This window comes from Hemiscyllium ocellatum, unplaced genomic scaffold (assembly GCF_020745735.1).
Source record: "Hemiscyllium ocellatum isolate sHemOce1 unplaced genomic scaffold, sHemOce1.pat.X.cur. scaffold_1665_pat_ctg1, whole genome shotgun sequence".
NCBI classification, from domain to species: domain Eukaryota; kingdom Metazoa; phylum Chordata; class Chondrichthyes; order Orectolobiformes; family Hemiscylliidae; genus Hemiscyllium; species Hemiscyllium ocellatum.
The window spans coordinates 6,928-33,535 of NW_026867843.1; the positions used below are offsets into that span (position 1 = coordinate 6,928).

A 26,608-nucleotide genomic window follows, 5' to 3' on the forward strand; every position below is an offset into this window, starting at 1 on the left:
TATTCCTGATGAAGGGCTTTTTCTCTGCCCTTTGGATGCTGCATGAACTGCTGTGCTCCTCCAGCACCACTGACCCAGAATCTAGGTTCCAGCATCTGCAGTCATTGTTGTTACCTCCCATCACATGACCCAACATCTCAGCACAAGCAGGACACACTGCGCATGCTCCAGCCAACAGTGATCCCGGGTGATTGATGTCAGCACCGGACCAATGAAAGGACGGTGGGCGGAGCTGGAGGACCTTGCGGGAGGTTGATCCTCCAACCAATCACAGTGAATGAAGGGCGGAGCTAAGGTCAACCATGTGATCACCCTCGCGCCCGACGCAGAGTAGCTGTAATAAATGCTCGGGAAGTTATAGAGAGAAAGGATACGGTAAGGAAAGAAATAATCAGGGAAATGTGAGAGAAGCTGTGTTGTCATGAGCGGAGAGGTTTTACAAACAAATTGTGCATGTCGGAAAACACAAATTTGAACGTCCCAGTCCCGTGTTTGCAGTAAATGGGGAATTGCCTCAGCGGCTGCAGGCCTGAGTGAGCGCCGCCATCTTTATTCGGGACAACGATTCACTGGACACGTGCGGAGCCGCCATCTTTGTAGGGGGCAAGGTGCAGCCAGGCGCATGTGCAGCCTCTCTCTGGTACAGAGTCATTGTGATGACAGCAGCCAATCCTGCTCTGATTCACCTCTGGGCTCCCTCAGGACCACTTTGTCAATGTCCAGCTTCCTCAGTCTCCAACCATGGGGGTATGTTTGGTCTGTTTAGTACTGTATTATTACTTTTATAGACCATTTGTAAATGAATTTTTCACGTGGCCCAGCCCCTGACCATGTGCTGCTCTATTATCAGATTATTTTGTCTTGAATATTTTTGAGTCAAGAATTCTTTTTTCCAATAAGCAAGTGTGTTTTCCTTCAGTTTCTGACGATCAAATTCTGATCCATTTTCATTCCCTGTCATGCATTTTGCACCCCCTTGAACTGTGTTTCTCTTTCCACAGATCCCAGTGATTAATGCCAAAGCCCTGTTGCCTGTGGAGAGGGTGATGCTTGACTTTCTTGTACAGCTGCAGTTTGTGTGGTGAAGGTGCTCCCACAATGTGGTTGGGTAAGAGACATTACAGATTATTCATTACAGCAACAGTGATGATTTGAAGATAATGTCCAAATCAAGAACAGTTTGTAATTTTATTATCATGCTTATAATTTCATATAAAATATCATTGAGAATTTTAGATATAAAGCCAGAGATGAAGATATTAGGTCAGGTGACCAAAAACATTGCCAAAAAGCAGGTTTTGAGGGATGTCTTAAAGGTGGAACGCAGACCTGTGATGTTTTGTCTGCAAATTCCAGACCATGTTGCTTTAGCAACTGTAGAATCAGCTACACAGTTGAAGTAATGAATTAACAAATTATTGGGAGTCTCGAAGTAAATGGATTGACGAGGTCTCAAAGGATGTGTGGTGCATGGAGCTAGGGATGAGAACAGCCAGGAATCAAGTCAAGAATGAGAATTTTAAATTGTTGTTGCTTATAGGAGCCTTTTGACGGGTGAACATATTTGGGGAGAAGTGAGCACGTGGGCGATAGAGCTTTCAATTTTTCTTGAGATTACAGGGAGGTTGAATTTGGGAGGCTGGCCAGGAGTGTGTTTGGATAATTTAAGTCTGGAGATAACACACGATGGATGAGAGTTTCAGTATATGAGCTGAGATGAGGGTGGAATCAGCTAGAAATAGTGGTGTTGGAGTGGGACTGGGCTGTCACTCTTACCTCACCTCTGGGATTCAGCTGGTTGTCAGGTTGTGAATCAGGTGGTAACACAATCGGGAGCTGAGTGGCCCTGGTGGAGCCTAAAATGAGTGTCACTCAGTTGGCTGTTGCTAAGCAGCTGCTTGATAGCCCTGTTGATGAATACTTACATCACTTTCCTGCTGATCGAGGGAAATTGCCTGGGTCGGAGTTGACCTGTGTTTTTGTGTTGAACATCCCTGGGCAATGTTCCACATTGTCAGTCAATGCCAGTGCTGGATGGGTACGTGGCTTTGTGGGTGGCAAGTTCTGGAGCACAAGTTATCAGTATAATTGCCAGAATGTTAGCAGGACCCATAGCCTTTACACTACTTAACCATTTCTTGGTATTATTCGAACTAAGTCAAACTGACTTAAAACTCACGTGTGTGATTTTGGAAACCACTGTTGAAGGCTGAGATGGATCATCCCACTTTGCAACTGGCTGAGAATTGCTGCAAATGCTGCATGGATGTGTGAGATCCCTCCGTTAGTTAGGGTGGGGATATCTGTTGTGCTTCCTGCAACAAGTTGATTAATTGTCCATTACCATTCACAAGTGGGTGTGGCAGAATTCTGATCTGATCCATTGGTTGTGGGATCGTTTAGCTCTGTTGCTTGATGCTGATGCTGTTTAAAATGCAGATGGTCCCGTTTGGTAGCTTCAACAGGTTGGCACTGCATTTTTAGGTATGCCTGGTGCTGCTCATGGCATGCCCTCCTTTCCTGTCCATTGTGATGGGTGAGTGCGGGATGTACAAACCCATGAGATTACAGATTGTGCTGGAGTACAGTTCTGTTGCTGTTGTTATCCCACAGTGCCTCAGAGATATCCAGTTTGAGATCCTACATCTGTCCCATTTAGCATGGTGATAGTACCACTCAGCACAAGGGAGGTTTTTCTCAACTTTAAGGTGAGGCTTTGTCTCCAAAAAGACTGTGGGATGGTCGCTCTTGTCATGGACAGATACATTTGCAGCTGATAGATTCATACTGATAAGATCTAGTATGTTTTTCCATCTTGCTGGTTCCGTGACCGCCTGCTGCAAACCCAGTTGAGCAGCTATGTCCTTGAGGACCCGACCAGTCAGTCAGTAATCCTGCAGCTGAGCTACTCTTGGTAGAGGACATTGAAATCCTGTACCCAGAGTAGGCTTGTCGCCATTTTATTGCCTCAGTGCTTCCTCCAAGTGTTATTCAACATGGAGTAGCACTGATCCGTCAGCCGTGGGAGCACAGTACGTGGTAATCAGCAGGAGCCATGAGACTTCCTGGTGTCCAAAGTCAATGCTGAGTACTCCCAGGGCAAAAGGTGTGTACATCACTGTGCCATCGCCTCTGCCTGGTCTGTCCTGCTGGTGGGACAGGACATATCTAGAGATTTCAGGAGAAAGTGAAGACTGCAGATGCTGGAGATCAGAGTGGAGAGTGTGGTGCTGGAAAAGCACAGCAGGTCAGGCTGATGAAAGGCTTAGGCTCGAAACATCGATTCTCCTTCGCCTCAGATGCTGCCTCACCTTGTTATGCTTTTCCATCATCACACTCTCGATATCTAGGGATGGTGATGGTGGTGTCTAGCCATTATCTGTAAGGGATGACTCTGTGAGGATGACTATGTCAGGCTGTTCCTTGACTAGTCTGTGAGACAGCTCGCCACGTTTTGGCACAAAAAAACCCGGATGTTAGTGAGCAGGATGTTGCAGAGCCGAGAGGGCTGATTCTGTGGTTGTATTTTCTGGTGCCTTGTTAGATGCCAAGTGGTCCATCCAGTTTCATTCCTTTGTTGAGACTTTGCAGTGATTAATGCAGTGAGTAGCTTGTTGGGCGACTGTCAGGTTGGCAGGATATTTTCTGCCATTGACAATAGTTCCATGGAAATCAGGAGATTCCTAATTCGTTATTATTTCATGAATTCAGATTCCATCGTCTGCCGAGCTGGGATTCGAACAGGGACTTCAGTTGTACATTTTAATATTCTGGATAAAAGTTAAATACATTAGGTTTGTTCACTCATTTTAAACATCACTAACCCTGGTTTTGTTTCTTTGTAAAACACTGTCCATCATCCTGTCTCCTCCATCCTTCTCTCCAACAACAAGAGCAACGAGCACATTGAGTTTCTCTGTCACTAAGACTGACACAATCCGACCAGCTGCCTCTGCTGCTTCCCTCCATCCCACTAGCCCACTGAGACAAACTGCCTCACATGGTGTTCCTGGTTTTTGTCCCAAACTTACATCTTTCTCCTCTTGTCAAGTCTTATCAGAGCTCATCTTGATCTTTTCCTAGTCTCGCTAAACCACAGACATTCCAACTTTGTTTCCTCCCCGTCACTCCCCCCTCGCCAATTCACAGATATTGTTCCTTGTTCTGTCTGTCTGTCTGTCTTTTCTGGTTATGTCCTTCTCATCCATTCTGCAAAAAAAAACTAACATTTGACCTCACCATCATTTGTAAATCCTGCTCCATCCCCACTCTCCCTTTCCTTTATGAATTCCTTGTATTTGGTGTCCCTCCAGGATCTATCCTTGGTCCCTACTGTTTATCACCTACATACTGCCAGGAGGTGACATTGTCTAAAAGCACAGTGTGAGGTTTGACATGTACACTGACGATGCCCAGCTCTCCCTCCCCATCATCCCTCTCCATTGCTCCATTGTTACTCAGTTATCAAACTGCTTATCACATTCCCACTACTTGATTAACTGCAATTTCCTCCGATGAAACATTGTTACGGTTAAATCCATTACCTTCAGTTGCTAATACAAATTCCTTTCCCTTCCTGCTGAGCCCCTCCCTCTCACTGGGTGCAGTCTGAGGTAGAACTAGACTCTTCACAATATTGCTGTCATATCTGACTTCAAGGTGACCTTCTAATCAGACATCTACACAATCACAAACACCAGGAATTCCAATCTCTGAAACGTTGCTTGTCTCCACCTCACCCCAGCTCCATTGCTACTGAAACCCCTTACCCGTGTCTGTGTTGCCTTAAACTTGGTGAATCCGAAACAGAACCCTTGATTTCGTGACTGACCCAGAATCTGCTGGCTTTCAGTGTTTCCTGCACAATTACCCCAGATCCCTTTCTGGTGCAGCTTTCTACAGATTCCACCATGTAAATAGCACTCTGTTCTCTTATTGTCCCCTCCAAACTGACCGACTTGACATCTTCCCAAATTATACTCCATCTGACAACTTGTTGCCCCTTCTCCTGTGTATCTCTCACTCTTCACAATCCTCTTAGAACTTTACAGTTATGCCTTTTCTAGGAATTTTCCCCCCCCCCCCCCCTTCTAAACATTTACTGGGAACACTGGGCAGTGTGAAGCATGCAGCGATGCTCTGTTTTTAGAGATACTCTATGGGAGGAACTTGCTGCCCATTGGTCAGAATGGAGACAACTTGCCCATCGAGCTGCATGAACCTTTCACCCCCCCCCCCCCCCCCCCCCCCCGCCCCATGTCTTATTGATGAGGCACAGCGGCAGCACGGAAGGGAAAAAAAAGAAGCAAATCCTGCTCTCCGCATCTCACTGACTCCTGGAATATTCTGTCCCATGTGTCAAAGATCTGCCCTGTTCAGTCGCATGAAATCCCAAGGTGGAAACTCACAGAAACCCACAGAGGTTTCCCCCTGAACTGACTGCTGACCTCCACAAGGGTAATGTGTCCAGTCATCCTGGGCCAGGAGGAGGAGATGGTGTGAGTTTCTAACCTGAACTGACAGTGATGGAGTTTATAAACTTGTATTACAGGATACTACAGGTGGACATTCAGATGGTAATCTCAGTCATTGTAACACCAAACTCTGATTGAATTAGTTAATTCATCAGGACCTGGATATTCGCATTGTGTGTGAGTATTGTATTCCATCTGAATCCCATTTGCTGCATAAAAGTTCTCTTTGAATCTTCCCAAACCTTTTATGTGTGTCCTGTAATCCTTGTATAATGAGCTGATGGGTGTAAGGTTTATTATTATAATGTATAATTTCTGTAAATCCCTCTGTCACAGCTCCCCTCAATTGCCTTTGCTACAAGGAGAACAACCTCAGTTTCCCCAAACCCCTGATTCCCCAGTGTCTGTTTGATTAGATTACTTCCAGTGTGGAAACTAGGCCCTTCGGCCCAACTACACACCGACCCGCCAAAGCGCAACACACCCATACCCCTACATTTACCCCTAACCTAACACTAGGGGCAATTTGGCATGGCCAATTCACCAGACCCGCACATCATTGGACTGTGGGAGGATTCCAGAACTCCCGGAGGAAACCCACGCAGACACGGGGTGAACGTGCAAACTCCACACAGTCAGTCACCTTAGTCGGGAATTGAACCCAGGTCTCTGGCGCTGTGAGGCAGCAGTGCAACCACTGTGCCAGCATGCCGCCCATGGCTCTCTATAAGACACACATCAGGATTGTGTTGGAACATTCTCCACTTGCCTGCATCAGTGCAGCCCCCAACAATATTAAAGAAAGTGAACATCCTCCAGGACAAAGCACTGTGCCATAGTGGTGTCCCATCCACCCCTTCAGCATTCCCTCTCCCCATCCCAGAGACACAGTGGCATCACTGTGTAAAAGGGAAAGGCAGCATTGTCCTCCCAGACCATAGGGCTGCTCTCTCATTAGGGAGGAAACTGGAGCCCCTGGAAGAAACCCATGCAGACACTGGGAGAATGGGCAAGTCCCACAGAGACAGTTGTCCAAAGCTGGAAACGAACCTGGGGCCCTGGCAGCAGGGCTAATCACTGAGCCACTGTGCCACCCTCAAATTGTAATTTGATTCACAACTACCACTTCCTCTGATAGTTCATTCCACACACAAACCATTGTCTGAACAAAAATAAACAAAAATTCCCGAACACGTTTTTAAAGCCATTCTGCTGTCACCTTAAAAGCTATGTACCCAGTCTTGAATCGCGTCCCTTCCTGGAAAGGACACCTGCTGTTCACATTACTGATACCACCCCTCCATGATTTGAGTCTAATAAGGTCACTCCTCAGCCTCCTGCGCGCCAGTGAAAGAAGTCGCAGCCTATCCAGCCTCTGCTTAGAATTCAAACTATCCATTCCCATCAACATCCTGGTAAATCGCTTCTGAATCCGCTCCAAATACATAATGTCCTCCCGATATCAGCATGACCAGAACTGGACACAGAATTCCAGAAAAGGCCTCCCCAACATCCAAAATAACGTCCCAACTCTGTACTCCAAGGTCTGAGCAATGATGACAAGTGTGCTAAGCACCTTCTTAACCACCCTGTCTACATGTGACACAGACTTGAAAGACCCGAACCCCTCGGCCTCTTTGTTCCATATCACTCCTCGATGCCCTGTTTTTAATTAGTGTAAGTCTGCTCTCGTTTGTTTTATCAAGATGTAATATTTTGCATTTATTCCAATCCAAAAAAAAACCCTGAGCATTAAAGACAGTAGGAGTATACTTAAGAGGGAAATCAGGAGGGCAAAAAGGGGACATGAGATAGCTTTGGCAAATAGAGTTATGAATAATCCCAAGGGTGTTTATAAATATATTAAGAACAAAAGGGTAACTCGAGAGAGAATAGGGCTCCTCAAAGATCAGCAAGGTAGCCTACGTGTGGAGCCGCAGGAGATGGGAGAGATACTAACAAAATATTTTGCATCAGTGTTTACTGTGGAGAAGGACATGGGCAATATAGAATGTGGGGAAATAGAAGTTGAATATGTCCATCTTACAGCGGAGGACGTGCTGGGTGTCTTGTAACCTGTAAAGCTTGGTTAATCCCCAGCACCTGATCAGGTGTACCCTAGAGCTCTGTGGGAAGCTGGGAATGTGACTGCTGGGCCTCTTGCTGAGATATTTGTATCATCGATTATCACAGACGAAATGCCGAAAGACTAGAGGTTGGTTAACGTGGTGCCACTATTTAAGAAAGGTGGTAAGGACAAGCCAGGGAACTATCGACCCGTGAGCCTGATATTGATGCTGGGCAAGTTGTTGGGGGGAATCCTGAGGAACAAGATGCATGTGTATACTGAAAAGCAAGGATTGATTAGTGATAGTCAGCATGACTTTGTGCATGTCTCTCAAACTTGATTGAGCTATTTGAAGATGTATCAAACAGGATTGATGAGGGCAGAGAGGTGGACGTGATCTATGGAATTCAGTAAGGCCGCTCGATAAGCTTCCCCATGGAAGACTGCTTAGCAAGGTTAGATCTCATGGAATACAGGGAGAACTAACCGTTTGGATACAGAACTGGCTCAAATGTAGAAGGCAGGGTGGTGGTGGAGGGTTGTTTTTCAGATTGGAGGCATGTGACCAGTAGAGTGCCGTAAAGATCAGTGTTGGGTCCACTACTTTTTGTCGTTTATATATATGATTTAGATATGAGCATAGGAGGTATAGTTAGTAAGTTTGCAGATGACACCAAAATTGGAGGTATAGTGGACAGCGAAGAGGTTACCTCAGATTACAACAGGATGTTGTTCAGATGGGTGAGAAGTGGCAGGTGGAGTTTAATTCAGATAAATGTGACGTGCTGCATTTTAAAAAGCAAATCTTAACAGGACTGATACACTTAGTGGCAAATTCCTAGATAGTGTTGATGAACAAAGATATCTTGCAGTGCAGGTTCATATTTCCTTGAAAGTAGAGTTGCAGGTAGATAGGATACTGAAGAAAATGTTTAGAATACATTCTCTTATTGATCAGAGCATTGAGTATAGAAGTTGGAAGGTGATTACAGGACATTGGTTAGGCCTCTTTTGGAATATTGTGTGCAATTCTGTTCTCCGTGAATCGGAAGGATGTTGTGAAACTTGAAGAGGTTCAACAAAGATTTACAAGGATACTGTCAGGGTTTGAGCTGCAGAAAGAGAGCAAAAAGGCTGGGGCTTTCTTTCCCTGGAGCATCAGAGAGTGAGGGGTGACCTCCATAGAGGTTTATAAAATCATTAGTAGCATGGATAGGGTAAACAGACAAGGTCTTTTCCCTGAGTAGGAGAGTCCAGAAATAGAGAGCATAAGTTGAGGGTGAGAGGGGAAAGATATAAAAGGGAACTAAGGAGCAACTTTTTCATGCAGAGAGTGGTGCCTGTATGGAATAAGCTGCCAGAAGAAGTAGTGGAGGCTGACAATTATAGTATTTTAAAGGCATTTGGATACTTGACATGAATAGGAAAGATTTAGAGGGATATGGCCAGGTGCTGGCAAGAGGGATAAGATTAGGTTCGGATATCTGGTCGGCATGGACAAATTTGACCGAAGGTTCTGTTTAGTGCTGTTCATCTGTGACTCACAGCTCAGTGGGTTTCGGTCCCTTCAAAGATAAATCTTAGTCTGTTTTATTTTAGTAAAGCTACAACATTCAGTAGGGCGACAGTTTATTTCTTTAAATACACATCTTATGATACTTTGATTAAGTTTTTTAATATAAAATATTGGTACTAATTTATTCTAGAGTCGTGTTTTGTAAAGCTGTAAGATTGTGTGCCTTTTTCTGGGTCTGTGGACTGTTAAGGTGCAGAGATGGCCATTCGTACAGTGATGTGCTCTTCCTGTTGGATGTAGGAGATTAAGGAAGGTTTCAATGATCTGATTGTCTGCAGGAAGTGAGGATGCAAATCCTGTAGGATTTCATGGATCAGATGGAGCAATGGTTAAAGGTAATGAAGAATTTACAGGAGCAGGGGGGTGTGATAGGTGGCAGTTTCAGAAAGGTAGGAAAACTGCCGATCCAGTCAGGTAGATGGGTTTCCTCTCGGAAAGGGAGGAGTGGAGGGCAAGTAGTGCAGGAGTCTCCTGTGGTTATTTCCATCTCAAACAAGTATACTGTTTTGGAAAGCGTCGGGGGTCACACTTTCAGGGGAATATCGCACTGACAGCCAAGTTACTAGTGTAATGAATCTAGTATAATGTGAGGTATAACAGGTTCCACGCGATCGATGGTGATAGGGGGCTCTCTAGTCTGCAGCACAGACTGCAGTTTCTGTAGCTGATAGTGAGACATCAGAATGGGGTGGTGCCTCCCTACTGTCTGGGTGAAGGATGGCTCCGACGGTGCAGAATATTCTGAAAGGGGAGAATGATCAGTGGGAGGTCGCTGTACATTGGTACCAATGACATAAGAGAAAAGGATGAAGTCCTGATGAGAGAATATAGCAAATTAGCCTGGAGGATAATAAGCAGGATCTTGTGGGTAGTAATATCTGGATTACTCCCGGTGCCACATGCTAGTGAGAGTAGGAATAGCAGGGTAGAGCAGATGAATGCGTGGCCAAGGATCTGATACAGGGGAGAAGGATTCCCATTTTTGGATCATTGGAATCTCTGCTGGGGGAGAGGTGACGTGCATAAGAAGGATGGATTACACCTGAATTGGAAGGTGTCTAATATCCAAGCAGGGAGATTTGCTAGTGCTACTCGGGAGGCATTAAACCAGTGAGGGCGTGGGGGTAAACCTAAAGAGATAGTGAGAAAGGAGGTAACCCTGAGGCTGGTACAGTTGAGAAGTTAGACAGGCAAGGGCAAGGCACAGAATGAGGTCGGACTGACAAGGTACAATAGACAATCGGTGCAGGAATAGGCCATTCTGCCCTTTGAGTCAGCACCACCATTCATTATGATCATGGCTGACCATCCACAATCAGTATCCTGTTCCTGTCTTATCTCCGTAACACTTGATTCCATTATCTTTAACAGCTCTATCCATCTCTTTCTTGAAATTATCCAGAGACTTGGCCTCCACTGCCTTCTGGGGCAGTGCATTCCATGTGTCCACTACTCTCTGGGTGAAGACGTTTCTCCTCAACTCTCTTCTAAATGGCCTCTCCCTTATTTTTAACCTGTGTCCTCTGGTTCTGGACTCACCCATCCGTGGAAACATGCATCCTGCCTCCAGAGTGTCCAACCCTTAATAATCTTGTAGGTCTCAATCAGATCCCCTCTCATTCTTCTAAACTCAAGTGTATACAAGCTCAGTCGCTCCAATCTTTCAACATATGATCATTCCGCCAATTCCGGGAATTGTCCTCGTGAACCTACCCAACACTCCCTCAATAGCCACAATGCTCTTCCTCAAATGTGGAGACCAAAACTGCACACAATACTCCAGGTGCGGTCTTACCAGGGCCCTGTACAGCTGCAGAAGGACCTCTTTGCTCCTATACTCAATTCCTCTTGTTATGAGGGCCAGCATGCAGTGAGCTTTCTTCACTACCTGCTGTACCTGCATGCTTGCTTTCATTGACTGATGTACAACACACCGAGATCTCGTTGTACTTCCCCTTTACCAAACTTGACTCCTTTTAGATAGTAATCTGCCTTCCTGTTCTTGCCTCCAAAGTGGATAACCACACATTTATCCACATTCAACTGCATCTGCTATGCATCCGTCCACTCACCTAGCCTGTCCAAGTTAACCTGTATTCTCATAACATCCTCCTCACATTTCACCCTGCCACCCAGCTTTGTGTCATCAGCAAATTTGCTAATATTACTTTTAAGATGTTCATCTATATTATTAATGTATATTATCAACAGCTGTGGTCCCAGCACCGAACCTTGTGGTACCCCACTAGTCACTGCCTGCCATTCCGAAAGGAAGCGTTTATCGCTACACTTTGCTTCCTGTCAGCCAGCCAATTTTCAATCCAAGTCAGTATATTCCCCTTTGTAAATCCATGCTGACTCTGACGAATCCTATTACTGCTATCCAAATGAGCCATAATTTCATCTTTTGTAATTGACTCAGCGTCATTCTCACCACTGACATCAGACTAACCGGTCTATAATTCCTTGTTTTATCTCTCCCAACTTTTTTGAAAAGTGGGATAACATTAGCCACCCTCCAATCTGACTCTACATCTCCTGATTCTGTGTATCCCCCTTTCCCAAGGGACTGAACGTCATCCCTCATCAACAGGGCCATCCCACCCCCTCTGCCCATCAGTCTGTCCTTTTGATAGCACTGCACTGCATTTATTTCAATGCAAGAGGTTTTACAGGGAAAGCAGATGAGCTTAAGATATGGTTTTGAACATGGGACTGGGATATAGTGGGTATGACAGAAACGTGGCTTAGGTTGGACAGGCCAGGTAGCTTAATGTTCCAGGGAATAGATATGAGGAAGGGTAGAAAGGGGGATAAGAGAGAAGGTGGAATGGTGTTTTTGAGTAGGGATAACATTATTGTTGTGCTTAGGGAGGATATTCATGGAGGTTCGCCCGTTGAAATTACTTGGGTGGAACTGGGAAATAAGAACAGGACGATCACCTTATTGAGGTTGTCTGTGTGGGTTTCATCCAGGTGTTCTGGTTTCCTCCCACAGTCCAAAGGTGTGCAGGTTGGGTGGAGAATCCAGGCTGGATTGCCGTATTGTTCAGGGATGGGCAGGTGGGTGGATTGGCCATGGGAAATGTTCAGGGATGTGCAGGCTAGGTGGATTGGTCATGGGAAATGCAGCGTTACAGGGGTAAGATAGGAGGCTCTGAGGGTCAGTGTGGATGTGATGGGCCGAATGGCCTGCTTCCACACTTGGGATTCTTTGACGACAATTCTACTGGTTTTAAAATAGTTGCAGAAAATAATAGATCAGATCTAAAAGTTGGTGTTCAAAATTGGACAAAGGTGAATTTTGATGGTACAAGGCAAGAACTTTCAATATTTCTTTGCAACCCCCAGGTAAAGGGACGGCTGGAAAGTGGGAACATAAGAACAGAAGGAATAGGAGCAGGGGTAGGCCATCTGGCCCCTCAAGCCTGCACTGCCATTCAATAAGATCAGGGCTGATCTTTTCATGGCCTCGGCTCCACTTTCCTGCTCTCTCACCATAACCCTTAATTCGATTCCTGTTTGCAAATCTACATTTTGCCTTAAAGACATTCAAGTTGATAACATCAACTGCTACACTCAGCAGGGAATTCCACGGATTCATAACCCTTTGGCTGAAGAAGTTCCTCCTCAACTCTGTCCTAAATCAGATACCCCCTTATTTTGACGCTGTGCTCTCTAGACTGACCCGCCCCCCAATGGAAATAACCTCCCTGCTTCTATCTTATCTATTCCCTTCTTAATTTTATTTTTTCCAATACAGCCTCCCATTCTTCTAAATTCCAACAAGTATAATCCCAGTCTATTCAGTCTCTCCACATACACCAATCCTCTCAACCCCCGACTCAAACTAGTGATCCTCCTCTGCACCCCCTCCAGTGTCAGTACATCCTTGTTGAAGTAAGGAGATCAAACCTGTACACAGTACTCCAGGTGTGGCCTCACCAGCACCCTGTACAACTGCAGCATAACCATCCCTCTAGCAAGGAAGGACAATAAACCCTTCACCATCTCTTTTAGTCCCCTGGGATGCATTCCATCACGGCCAGGAGACCCATGTTCTTTTGGGCTGTTATCTTTTCCAACACTACCTCTTTACTGAGAGTGACTGTTTCCATGTCCTCATCTGCCATTGCCTCCATAGGCCTGTGAAAATGAGACAACAAGAGAACATAGACAGTATGTTCCTGTTAAAGCCAAGTCTGGTAGGTGTAGAGAATGCTGTGTGTCTAGAGAAATTGAGGGTCTGGTCAAAAAGATGAAGGAGGGATATGGCAGCTACGGACAGCTGGGTTTGAGTGAATCCCTCGGAGTATGGGGCAGTAGGAGTACACGTGAGGGAAAACAGGAGGGCAAAAAGGATACATGAGAGAGCTTTGGGGGGAAAGAGGTTTAAGGACAACCCAAAGAGATTCTACAAAACACTAAGGACAAAAGAGTAACCAGGCAGAGAATAGGGACCCTCAAAGATCAACAAGGCTGTCTGTGGAACCACAGAAGGTGGGAGAGATACTACCCAAGGATTTCATGTCAGCTTTTACTGAAAGAGGATATGGAAGCGAGAGAGTTTGGAGAAATAAATAGTGATGATTTGACAACTGTCCATATTACAGAGGAGGTTGTACGGGATGTCTTATACAGAAAGCTGAGTAAATCTGTGGGACCTGATCAGGTGTATGTCACATCTTTGTGGGAAGTTAGGGAAGTGATTTTCGGGTCCCTCGCTGAGATATTTCTACCACCGATAGCCGGAGGTGAGGTGCTGCAAGACAGGAGCCATTATTTGAGAAAGGTGATGAGGAAAGGCCAGGGAACAATACACTGGTGAGCCTGAGGGTAGTGGCAGACAAGGTGTTGGAAGGAATTCTGAAGGACAGGTTTATATGTAATTGGAAAGGCAAGAAGTGATTAGGAATAGTCAGCATGGCTTTGTACATACATCACTAACTTGGACTTCAGAAAGACATTCAAAAAGGTTCCACATAACAGACTGGTTAGCAAGTTAGACACCATGGGATGCAGAGAGAGCCAGCTATTATATACAAATTGGCGGGAAGGTTGGGGACGGAGAGTAGTGCTTTTCGGACTGGAGGCCTGTGATGAGCAATATGGTGTAAGGATCAGTGCTGGATCCACTGATTTTCATCATTTATATCAATGATTTGTGTGTGAATATATGAGGTATAGTTAGTAGGCTTACAGTAGACATCAAAATTGGAGGTGCACTGGACAGTAAAGAAGGTTACCTCAGAGTACAATGGGACTTCAATCAAATGGGCTGAGGATTGTCAGATCGAGTTTATTTCAGATAAATGTGAGGTGCTCCATTTTGGAAAAGCAAATGAGGGCAGGAATTATACACTTAATGGGAAGGTCCTGGGGGGTGTTGCTGAACAAAGAGATCTTTCAGTGCAGGTTCATAGTTCCTTGAAAGTGGAATCATAGGCAGGGTAGTGAACAAGGTGTTTGGTGTACTTGCCTTTACTGGTCAGTACATTGAGTAGTGGAGTTGGGATGTCATTCTGCGGCTGCACAGCACATTGATTCAGCCACTTCTGGAATTCTGCTTTCAGTCCTGGTCTCCCCGCTATCGGAATGATATTATGAAATTTGAAAGGGTTCGGAAAAGATCTGCAAAGATGTTGCTAGGGTTGAGGGTTTGAGCTATATAGATAGAGGGTGAATAGGCTGGGGCTGTTTTCCCCTGGAGCATCGGATACAGTTGTGAGGAGCATGGATAGGATGAAATCCCAGAGTCTTATTCCCAGGATATGTGAGTCCAAAGCTTGGGGGCACAGGCTTCAGGTGTGAGGGAAAAGATTTAAAAGGGATCTAAGGGGCAATGTTTCCAGCTGAACATAGTACGTGTGTGGAAGGAGCTGCCAGAGGAAGTGTGGAGGCAGGTACAATTACCCAGTTATGCCTTTGAGATGTTGTATGTGATTAGCAAAAGTTTAGAAGGATACAGGCCAAGAGCTGGCATATGGGATGATATTAATTTAGGATATCTGGTCGGCATGGACAAGTTGGATCGAAGGGTCTGTTTCTCTGCTGTACATCTTTATGGCACTACTAAAATTAAGATGGGTTTCTCTTTTATGGAGAGTTAGCAGAAGATCAACTAATTCTCCTTGGAGCTGAGAAGGTTAGGCAGGGATTTCGACCAGGAGCAGATTTGTTTCCAGGATATTTAATTTACAGAGAGACAGACGGAGAAATTATTAACGTCACAATTTTGAGTAACTACTTTCAGGTAAATGGCAAATAAAACAGGTTAAAAATGTGAAGATTATTGTACTCACTAAGTTCTGAGCATCTGGAACAGTTTGGACGCAGATTCAGTAGTTATTGAGAAAACAAATTTGGAATTTAACTTTTTTAAGGAAGGATTTGGAGGCTACAGACAAATGGGAGGTGAGTTGGGATAGACTGGCACCATCTCCAGAGGGGCCAGTACAGCTGAATAGCCCCAAACCCCTGTGCTCTGCGTTACTGCCCCATTCACTGTGAATGATGAAGCTCATCCCAGGGCAGAGTCCAAGAGACATACAGCATGGAATTAGACCCTTTGGTCGAACTGGTCCATGCCGACCAGATATCCCAACATTTGGCACATATCCCTCTACACCCTTCCTATTCACATGCCCATCCAGATGCCGAATGGTGTAACTGTACCAGCCTCCACCACTTCCCCAAACAGAAGATTCCATACAGGCACCCATCTCAGTATGAAAAAAGTTGCCTCTTGGGTCCCTTTTAAATCTTTCCCCTCTCACCTTAAACCTACACCCTCTCGTTCTAGACTCCCCCACCCCAGGGAAAAGCCCTTGTCTATTTTTCCCATCCATACTCCTCATGATTTTAGAAAGCTCTATGAGGTCACCCCTCATCATCCGATGCTCTTGGGAGGAGCCCACTCATGTCACAATGGGGCCCAGGTGATTGACAGCAGCTTCAGACCAATAGGAGAATTGGCGTGATCCTTCGGCCAATGGGAGTGAATTGGGGTGGGTCCAGCAGGCCAACACATGGCCATGAGCTGTGCAGGCGCAGTGTCACTGTGAGAGAGGTCCTCATGAGTGTGAAGGGAGTGGGAGAGACTGCAAAGTCTGGGGAAGAAATTGAGTTATTGTGGACTGGGAGGGTTTATAAACGCACAGTTTTAGGCTGCTAGACTTAAATTAGAAATTCCTGGTAAATTAGAACAAAAAGAACTGCGGATGCTGTAAATCTCACTCAACAGCCAAAAGATACTGGAAAAGCTCAGCAGGTCTGGCAGCATCTGTGAAGAGAAATCGGAGTTAACATTTTGGATCTGCTGACCCTTCCTCAGAACTGATGCTACTGAAAAAAATGTTGGTATATATGCAGAAGATCGGGGTTAAGGAGTAAATGATAGGTGGTGATAGAGTCCAAAGAGATGGGAGCAGTTGGACAAAGGAGTGGATAACGATCTGGCTGGGGCAGGGTGAATAGCCGTTTATGGGGACTGTTGGTGGCTAACTATAGCTAATGTGTAATGGTAGGTTATGTACTAACAAGGCCTGGTGTGTGGGTTAAGAGGCTATGGCGCTAGGACATTGGAGAGTTCAGGACCTAAATTATTGATTTTGATACTGGGGCTAGAGGGGTGCAGGGTCCCCAAGTAGAAGATAAGGTGTTGTTCTTCCAACTTGCGTTAACATGTGGCGCTGGAAAAGCACAGCAGGTCAGGCAGCATCCCAGGAGAAGGATAATCGACGTTTTGGGCATATTCCATTCATCAGGAATGCCGGGATTGGGAGTGGGGTGGGAAGTAAGAAGGCTGAGAGATAAATAAGAGGGATGTGTGGTGTTGGTGGGAAGTGGGCTAGGAAGGCAATGGGTAGATGTAGTTAGAGGGTAATGGAGATAGGGTGGAGTGGATAATTGGAAAGGAAAGTGGACAGGTGGGACAGTTTAAGGGCGTGGTGTCGAGTTGGAGGGTTGGATCTGGGATAAGGCAGGGGAGGGGAGATGAGGAAACCTTGATTCTGTGGTTAAAGGGTCCCAATTTCTTCCTCCAGGCGTCGGGTAGCTGGGATTTGGTGGTGGAGGTGGCCCATGACTTGCATGTCCTTGGAGGAGTGGGTAGGGAAGTTGAAGTGGTCAGCCACAGGATGGTGGGGTTGGTTGGTGCATGTGTCCCAGAAATGCTCCCTGAAACATTCCGCAAGTTGGTGTCCCAGGAGACAACATCGAAAGCAAAGGCCATAATAGGTGAGGTGTTTGGATGTGCAGGAAAATCTCTGCTGGATGGGGAATGGTCCGTTGGAGGTGAGGGGGAGGTGTGGGCACAGGTTTTGCACCTCTTGTATTGACAAGTGAAGGTGCTGTGAGTGGAAGGTGGGTTGTTGGGGAGCATGGATCTGACTAGGATTCACAGGGAATGGTCTCTGTGGAATGCTGAAAGGAATGGAGAGGGAAATATATCTCCGGTGGGATCTGATTGTAGGTGGTGGAAATGGCGGAGGATGATGCGTTGTATCTGGGTGGAAGGTGAGGACTGGGGGGTTCTATCCTTGTTGCAGTTGGAGAGGTGTGGTTCAATGGCAGAGGTGCGGGAAGTGGTGGAGATACACAGGAGGGTATTGTTGACCACGTAGGAGGGGAAATTGCAGTCCTTGAAATATGGTGTGTTTTGGAATGTTCTGGAATGTTCTGCCAGCTTGCATCAAGCTTCACTGGAACACTGCAGTAAGCATGAGACAGAGATGTTGGCCAGGGAACAGGTTCGTGTGTTAAAGTAGCAGGCAGCTGGAAGATCGGGGTCTGTTTTGCAGCAGAACGTAGATCATCAACTGCCATTTCCAGCACCTCCACTCAGCTGCTGCCAGACACAGGTTCCTGTCCCCTCCATTAACAGCTATGCACCCTCCCAGCCAGATTGTTATCTACTCCTTTCTTTCCAAATGTTATTTTTTCTTTTGGGCTCTGTCCCCACCTATTATTTACTCTTTACCCCCTATCTCCTGCAGTCCAAAGATGTGCAGTATGGTGAATTGGCCAAGCTAAATTTCCCGTAGTGTTCAGGGATGTATAGGTTAGGTACATTAGTCAGGGTAAATGTAAAATAATAGGGTCGGGGAATGGGTTTGGTTGAGAAACTCTTCAGAGGGTGAGTGTGGACTTGTTGGGCCGAATGGCCTGTTTCCACACTGTAGGGATTCTAATTTTCCCAGCTGCAGTCAGTTCTGAGTGAGGGTCACTGGACCTAGAATGACCCTTAGTGTGTGCAGGAGGAGGAAACGGGAAAGGGGAGTTGGATCAGTTTAGACTAGAAGGGTTTAATTACACTCTGTACAGGTAGTTAGGCCTGAATTAGAAACTCTTGGTCCCACGTTTACAGCAAATGGGAAAACGGCTGTGGGCCTCAGGCGGTGATGGGTTCTGGGTTATGGCCACCATCTTTATTGGGGACAAGGTACAGCGAGGCGCATGGGCATATCCTCTTCCTGGGTGGGGTCGGGGTGATTTGAAGAGGAGCATTTACACATCAAACACATACCAAGAGAAGTATTTGTCTTTACTGTTCAGCCTGCACTGACTGAGAGTTTTATTTTGTGAATTCATTTTATAGGATTTTATTTAATAATTGAGACAGGGATCTCAAAATCAACTTTCTATCGTCAGCAGGGTCATCAGGATCGGAATACCATTGACATTTAACTGGGGAAGGAAAAAGGTGTGTCTGTTCTGTCTGTGGGAAAGTATCTCTTTTTTTCAAGCAAAAAGCAGAAAGATGTTCCAAGGGATCACCCTTTGGGTTTGTGCTCAATTCTGGGCCCTGAGAGGGAACGCAGATTTGTCCAAATTACACCTCGTCTCTACATAGGAACTGTCAGATTTAGACCCAATCACCCACTTTCTGATGTTAACCTGTAAACTCCTCATTTTCAATTCCCTGCAAGCTTCTGATTAAAATTCCTTATGGACTCAAATTCCAGCACCATTTCGGGTGGAATGTTCCAGGTTTTGACAACTGTCTGTTCATTCAGAAACTGCTGAGGTCCGTATTGACTCTGGGGTTACAAAGGGCTGAATTGAAAGATGAGATGCAGTTCTTCAGCTCCCATTGAGATGCATTGGAACAGGACAGGAGGCTGAGGGCAGTGTAGGTGTGAGCAGACAATGAAAATGACAGGGCTGCACCGTGAGGGCTGCTTGGTTCAATGAGAGTGTTTTGGAGTTGGGTGTAAATAGAGCGAGGGGAGACAGGGAGAAGGTGAACCACAGCTTCAGTTTTAGTCCAGGCCATTCAGCAATTCACATGGTCCCAAAGGGAACAGCCAAGTTGTAAGCGATACCTGCTGAGTTTTTTTTAAAACAGTTTTTAAAGTGTAAAATGTCAGCTCAAGTAAAGATCGGGGCTTTTGATGATAATGGAAATGTTGGAAGAGAAGGAAGGTTTTTGCTCATTTAAATTCTCCTAATGGGAGTAACTAGCTGAAACTAGAGACACATTGTTACAGGAGCCCTCAGACCCGTGGGGCGCTCCTCTTGTACAATGTGGGAAATAAGGGACACTTCCAGTGTCCCTGACGGCTGTGTGTGCAGGAAGGGTGTCCATCTGCAGCTACTGGGAAACTGCTTTTCAGACCTGGAGCTGAGAGTGGACTCACTGTGGAGCAATACTGAGAATGCTATGGACGGCACGTTTAGTGAGTTAGTCACACTGCAGGTGAGGGTTACACAGGCAGAAAGGGAATGGGTGACCATCATATCAAGCAAAAGGCTCAGGAAGGGAGTGCAGGACTCCCCATGATCATTTCGCTTCTCATACAGATATTGTGCACCGCTTGGGATTCTATAAGGGAGGGAACAGGTGGGGTGGACTCTCAGGGGAAATCAGCAACAGCCAGGTTCATGACCCCACAGAGAGCTCCGCTGCACAGAACAGGAGGAAGGAGAATGGCAGAGCTATAGTGACAGGGGATCCAGTAGTCAGGGTCAGAGACAGGCGCGTCTGTGGCCACTGACAAGAATCCAGGACAGTGGAATTGAACCCAGGTCCATTTATTGATAAAGTGCACAGACTAATAAAGGTCAACGTCCCAAATGCAACCTTCAGCACTTGGTCACCCTAAAGCTCTATTTTCCAGGGTCTGTGCACTTACTCTGAGCCCTTCAGAGGGATTGAAGGGGATGGGGAGAAAACAGGAACAGGATTGTGTTGTAGATCTACAAGCTAACCGTCACCCTCCCCTCTGTCTCCCCCCTCTGTCTCCCACCCCCCATCGTACCTCCACCCCACCGCAGGGAAAAGACCTTGTGTATTTACCCTATCCATGCCCCTACTGATTTTATAAACCTCTATAAGGTCACCCATCAGCCTCTGACGCTCCAGGGAAAACGGTGTATTCATCCTCTCCCTATAGCTCAAATCCTCCAACCCTGGCAACATGCTTGTAATACTTTTCTGACCCCTTTCATGTTTCACAATATTGTTTTGAGAGGAAGGAGACCCGAATTGCACGCAATATTCCAAGCATGACCTAACCAATGTCTGTATAGCCGCAACATGACCTCCCAACTCCTATACTCAGTGCTCTGACCAATAAAGGAAAGCATATTAAACACCTTCTTCACTATCCTATCTACCTACGATTCTGCTTTCAATGAGCTGTGAACCTGCACTCCAAGGTCTCTTTGTTCAGCAGCGCTCCCGAGGACCTTACCATTAAGTGTATACATCCTGCTAATATTTGCTTTTCCAAAATGTAGCACCTCACATTTATCTGAATTAAACTCCATTTGCCAATCCTCAACCATCTGACCAAGATCCCGTTGTAATCTGAGATAATCTTATTCACTGTCCACTACACCTCCAATTTTGATGTCATCTTACTAACAATACTTTCTATATTCACTTCCAAATCATTTATATAAATTATGAAAATTAGTGGATCCAGCACCGATCCTTTGTGACACCCCACTGGTCACAGGTCTCCAATCTGAAAATCAACCTTCCGCCACCACCCTCTGTATTCTACCTCTGAGCCAGTTTTGTATCCAAACGGCTCGTTCTCTCTCTGTATTCTGTGAGATCTAACCTTGCTAACTAATCTCCCATGGGGAACCTTCTTGAACGCCTTACTGAAGACCATGTAGATGATTTCCACCCTTTTGCCCTAACTTAAGTTCATGAGACGTGATTTCTCACACACAAAGCTGTTAATAGTATACAGGACTTAACTCTGTACATTGGAGTCTGCGTCACCCAGTTATGGGTGTTCATATTCTGGATAAAGTTCACGTACACCAGCTTTGTGTTAGTGACTGTGTATCGAGTCTTATTAATATCACCAACACAGTGAGTTCCTTTTCAAAGGCAGTCCCTATATCCCTAACCCTGCTCCCATCTGCTCTGTCTCCTCCATCCCCACCAGAGACAGTAAGTGGTAGGAGCTCATGGAGTTTCCAATTGAGTGAGACGGAGAACATCTTCCCTTCTTTCCTCTAGTCCACCAAGAAATGGTGGTAGTGTCCTTACCTCTGGACCAGGAGGATCAGGTTCAAAGTTGAGTGACAGCATCTTTGAAGTGGCTGATTGGAAAACCTGCCCAAGCCACCAGGCCATACTGTCTCCCAGCTGTCCCTGCCTGAGCCTCTAAACAAAACCTTCCTGTAGTTTCTCTCCTGTTAGACTCTCCCATTGCTCAGTTTGTCCAGGATCCCCTCCTGCTGCTGCACTGCTCATGTCCCTCACTGACCTGTCCATCCCCCAGTGTCCTCCACATTCATTCATTGTTTACAATCCCATTGTCCCAGTCCTCCAGCCCCGCCCCCTTCACCCTATTGGGCAGTGGCTGCTGTCAATCACTCAGGCTCCTGTGTGATCTGGAGCATGCTCAGCAGGAGGGGAGACCGGTGCATGGGCGCAGTGCTGGGCAATTGTTGGTGTATGTGCAAGGTGGGTCAGTGCCAGGGAGAGCGGCTGTGGGTGTGTGGGATTGATCTTTCATTGGCAGCTCACTCCCTTCCTCCCTCTGGGAACAGGTCCCAGGGGAATGGCCCCTCCCCTGGTATCGGGACAAGTGGTCGGCGTATCAGTGGGGGAGTATTTTGCAGAAAGTTATCAGAACTCGGGTGAAGATTCAGGGATGTTACGGAGAGGAACATTCATTTTAGTTCATTTTTATTCAACCAGATATGATTTGGCCAGTGTGTGCAGGATGGTTCTCATCAGAGGATTGGAGTAGGGGAATAAATAAGAGGTTCCAGATTGGGGGGGAAAAAGTCAGTCTGTTCTGTCCCAGAAGGAAGCCCTGGGAGGTGTGGGGAGGATTCACCAACTCCCTGGAGGCTCCGAGTCAGACTCATTGATTTGATTAGATTAGATTTCCTACAGTGTGGAAACAGGCCCTTCGGCCCAAACAGTCTACACCGACCCTCGGGTTACCCACCCAGACCCATTTCCCTCTGATTAATGCATCTAATATTATGGGCAATTTAGCCTGGCCGATTCACCTGACTTGCGCATCTTTGGATTGCTGGAATCGAACCTGTGACCCTAGTGCTGTGGGGCTGCCGTGCCATCGTGCCACCCCTTTTCTTGGTTTTTAGTCTGTAGGCAGGAGCTAGGAAGCTGAATTCAAAGAGAGGAGAGTGTTAGAACTAGGTGTGGAGGGAAGGAGTGAGGAGATTATTTTGGATTTCAGTTCACAGAAGAGAGAAATTGTGAGACTGAGATTTAAAGCTTTGGGGGAACAAAGAAACTGCAATTTAATACTATAATTGTCTTATGAATTTCCATCCTGTGTTAACGGTGGTGACTTGTTTTCTCTGTTGTAGAGAACCGAAAGGGCAGATTTGCAGATGAGAAATTTAAATTGAACTTCATTTTCAGTTTTGATAGTTACTTGATCCGTGCCGATCTGAATATCATTGGCCTTTTTCATGTGGAAGGGAAGGTGTGTATTCTGTCCGTGGGTGAATATTTCAAATGTCAGTGTGTCTGGAAAAATTACTGAGGTACAGCCAAGTCCATGTTAGCGTGGTGACTGTGGAGAGAGGATCAATCTAAACATCAGGTCATAGGCAGAGAACAAAGGGAACTAACACCTTCAACATATTGTCTCACTATAAACCATTGTTAGCAGCTAACCTGAGAATGCAACTTTAAAAAGAAGGGTTTTGTGATTTACACATGAAAGAAGTCAAACTATCACTGTATTCTCACAGATGAAAGGCTTAACAGACAATTAATTTTTCAATGTATAATTTCAGTTACATCACACTGCAAATTTTTGCTATAAACTCTGTGTTATGATCGAGCCCTCCACAATCACCTGATGAAGGAGCGTCGCTCCAAAAGCTAGTGTGCTTCCAATTAAACCTGTTGGACTACAGCCTGGTGTTGTGTGATTTTTAACTTTGTACACCCCAGTCCAACACCAGCATCTCCAAATCATGACTCCTTTGGGGAGGGTGGTGAGTTTTGGATCCAGCTTTCCAGTTATTACCATAAGAAGATGAGCACTGGGTACAGGAGAGGCAATGCAGCTCTTCGAACCAGCCCCACCATTTAATACGGTGATGATTGAGCTCACCTCGGTCTCAGCTGGGTTTTCCTGCCTGCTCTCTCTCACCCTTCATCTCATTGTAAATTCAACATCTGTATCTCTTCATTAAATCTGCTCATTGTCCTGGCATCCACCGCATTTTGAAGAGGGAATGCCACAGATTCACAGCACATTGAGATAGGTACATTCTTCTTCAGGAGAATAGAATAGAATCCCTACAGTGCAGAAACAGGGTATTCGTCCATGGAGTCCACACCAACCCTATAATGAGCATCCCATTCAGACTCACCCATTCCCTGTATTTCCCATGGTTAATGGCTTCACCTGCACATGCATGGACACTGTGGGCAATTTAGCATATCCAATCCTCCTAACCTGCACATCTTTGGACTGTGGGATGAAACGGGAGCACCCAGAGGAAACCCGCTCAGACACGGGGAGAACGTGTAAACTCCACACAGTCACCTAAGGCTAAAATCAAATCCAGGTCCCTGACACTGAGTCAGCAGTGCTAACCATTGAGCCACCTCTGCTTAAAATCTGCTCCTCCTATTCACTTCCCACGCCCCAGTTGGCTGAATCTATATTCCTTACATCAGTAAATCAGGTTGTGGAAGCAGGTGTCTCAGTAAAACCCAGTGACAGCCCATATGTCCTGTGTGTCTGAATGGGGATCCTATACACAACACCCTCCAGTCCACAATTTTCATACACTTTCCAGAGACAGGGCTCCAGTGGCTTCTTGGGGACTACAACACCCACAATCCCTGTGGCAGGGACCACACGTGTGTGGGGAAACCCCGCACTGTACATGTACAGAATGGGGGCAGGTTTTGGAGCATGTGCTTTAGGTAAGTATACTTTGCAGAAAGTATTTCACACTGTGATTGGCTGGGGAAGGGATGCATCTGCTTCTGGTATTGATCTGTTAGGGGGTCACCACACCCATGTAGGACCACTCTCCATCCCCAATTCATTGTAATGCTGGGAATCAACAAATGGGAAACAAAGAAGGATCTGACCCATTCTCCCAGACTGAAGGTTCCTCTTCTGTCCAGGATCTGCCACCTCCCTTTCTGTTTCCTTGTGTTTCATTCTGCTGTAACATTATTGACTTGCAGCAACTGAAGGGAAAGGAAGTGAACCCAGAAAGGGTGCAGAGTCTAACCAGGGACGGGAAGTGGTGGCATGGATCTGTTTATCAGTAACTCCATGAGAATGGGGAGGCTGTTCATTAGGGGGTAGCAGAGTCAGAATGGTGGGAGAGAGTAAGTGGGCTGGAGGGTTACAGCTTCGGGGGAAGAAAGGGGAAAAGATATTCCAAAGAAGCTAGAATTGTCTGCTCTGAATTTCTAACCTGTACATATTCCTTTATACAGGGTGCTAGATGATGAAGATTTGCAGACTGAAATCTCAAAATCATGTGCAGATTGTGATTAAGTTAACCAGCATTTGAAGAACCAAAGATAGAGAATCACTCGGCCAAAATCCTGCAACACTCTCCCTCCCAGCATTGTTGGTCTATCTGCACCAAATGGACTGTGAATGGTTCAAGACAGCAGCTCACTCCCATCTTCTCAAGGGTAACTAGAGATGGGGAATAAATGCTGGCTGAGCCAGTGATGCCCATATCCTGGAAATGGGTTCTATCTCTAGTTGCTGAACCCCAGCTGATGTTACTGCAGGATGGTGAGGGATGCTGAGTGCATCCTCCAGGAGGCAGCACCATCACATTACCCCTGCCTACACCCACACAGTAACACCGCAACGTCACTAGAACAAAAGGCAGTGAAACCAAAGGAGGACTTAGATATAGTTCTTTGAGGTAAAGGGGATTGGAACACAGCAGGAACAGGAGACTGAGCTGGATGGTCAGCTGTTTCCCATTGAGTGGTGAAGCAGGATTGAAAGGCTGAATGGTCTCCTCCTGCTGCTATCTCCCAGGTATGTATATAGTCATGGAGCCCAGGTAGGAAGGAGTGGGCAGGGATTCTCCAGGAGATTGCACTTCCACAACAGTGGAGGGATGGTTTGATCGATTTTATTTAACATTTATCTTTAACACTAGATTTGTAAATTTTGGCTTAAAAATGTTGTACAAGTTTTTTTGCACAGCAAATAAAATTAAAGAAAATAAATTAAACACTCTGCAAGTTTTAAAACTGTATTTAATCTCCTATTAAAAAAAATCCTGTCTATTCCCGGGCACCATCACTTTCCAGCTACTCAAACTCCAGGGAAATATTCCCTCCCTGTCTGAACCTTTTGGTTTGATTTAACTGTCTTTCAGTTCTCGGTCTGTGAGCTGCGAAGCGTTTTTTTTCCCCATTTCTCTGACACAGAATTGTGATCACAGCAACCTTCCCACCATCAAAATCATCATTACACCATTTTGCTTTTGGTTAACATATAATCACCAGGAGTGCAAAAGTGAGGACTGCAGATGCTGGAAACCAGAGCCTAGATTAGAGTGGTGCTGGAAAAGGGCTTTTGCCAAAACATTGATTTTCCGGCTCCTCCGATCCTACCTGACCTGCTGTGCTTTTCCAGCACCACTCTAATCTAGACATATAATCACCAGCAGTAAACCATTTGTGTAACCAATTTAATATTTCCAAACAGAGCCCATTACGGGCCAAGCAAACCATTACAAGTGACCGAGTGAGAAGGGACTAAATCAAAGTAGAGTTGTGGGGAGGGGGCAGCGGTGGAGATAAAGCACTGTATCCCCTGCGGTGCCCACCTCTATCTAAAGGCATCGAGAGCATTGATATACACCACATGCTCCTTCTCCGAGGACACTCTGTTGTGTAGTCTTTATCCTCACTCATAGAATAAAATCCCTACAGTGTGGGAGGAGAGCATTTGTCCAACAAACCGCACCCATCATCTGAAGAACATCACGTCCAGAGCACTCTATCACTATAACACTGCATTTCCCATGGCT

The 26,608-nt window shown here is 45.9% G+C and overlaps 1 long non-coding RNA gene across 3 annotated transcripts; it reads left to right on the forward strand.

Moving 5' to 3' along the window:
- Positions 1-288: 288 nt before the first annotated feature.
- LOC132810335 (uncharacterized) lies at positions 289-25,799 on the forward strand. 3 transcript variants are annotated; one of them, XR_009642787.1, is made up of 5 exons: positions 289-375; positions 1,002-1,108; positions 5,552-5,651; positions 18,770-18,821; positions 25,041-25,799. It is a non-coding gene; the product is annotated as an uncharacterized LOC132810335 (long non-coding RNA). The 3 variants fall into 3 exon arrangements; XR_009642785.1 differs by lacking the exon at positions 18,770-18,821; XR_009642786.1 differs by lacking the exon at positions 25,041-25,799 and having other exon boundaries at positions 18,717-18,784.
- The last annotated feature ends 809 nt before the right edge of the window (positions 25,800-26,608 follow it).